The sequence below is a fragment of the Anopheles coustani genome, chromosome 2 (genome assembly GCF_943734705.1).
Source record: "Anopheles coustani chromosome 2, idAnoCousDA_361_x.2, whole genome shotgun sequence".
Classification (NCBI taxonomy): Eukaryota; Metazoa; Arthropoda; class Insecta; order Diptera; family Culicidae; genus Anopheles; species Anopheles coustani.
In genome coordinates, this window is record NC_071289.1 from 24,459,176 (window position 1) to 24,460,000 (window position 825).

Below are 825 nucleotides of genomic sequence, written 5' to 3' on the forward strand. Positions count from 1 at the left end.
ACAGCTGTGATAAGATACAGATATTATTTCTCTGTCTTATTATGTGTGTGTTTTATAGAGGCGCTCTCTTCCGTTCATGATAGCCGTTTTGCTTTGTTGCCAACCAAATTCCATTTCTAAACGCTAATGTATTTTTATGGTACCTTTCGTGTGTGTTGTTGACTACCTTGTCTCTCTAGAACGTATCTTTTTTTCGATTTTCTTATTTTCTTTTACAACCTATCATGACATTCTTCCTCAATAATATACTTTTCACCCCTTTTAAAACTCGAATAAGGTTCCGAATAGACCTACGATTGATTATATCCGATATCCTGTGTCCACCGGGTGACTAAATACACGCGTTTATAAACACGCGCGTATGCCCATCCGTGGACAACGTTTTCCCTTTTTATGCAAGTATGTCTAAGACCAAAGGTTCTTACACGCCATACCTGACCGAAAGGGTATACATATGTGTCTATGTAGGTACATCGCGAGGGGTTGCGGGATGCACTATCAATCAATCATAGAGATTAATCTTCTCTGTACCTTCCGTAATTAATTTGTTTTTATTCTCCCTCATATATATATGTCAGTGCACGTGTAGTATCTCATTTTGTCTTCGATATTTGATATCGATTTGTGTATGGGTGTATTATTAGTCCATCGTATTCTTGCGTGACCCTCACATTATCTCCCTCTGACCTACTCTTTTTGCCCACGCTTTCCTAGTCCGTTCTGTGAGTTTACTCTTCTTGTATATTTATAAAGATATAGGTATGTATATAGATGTATGTATATATATATATATATATATATCGTTTTAGCTCTACCGCCACATTT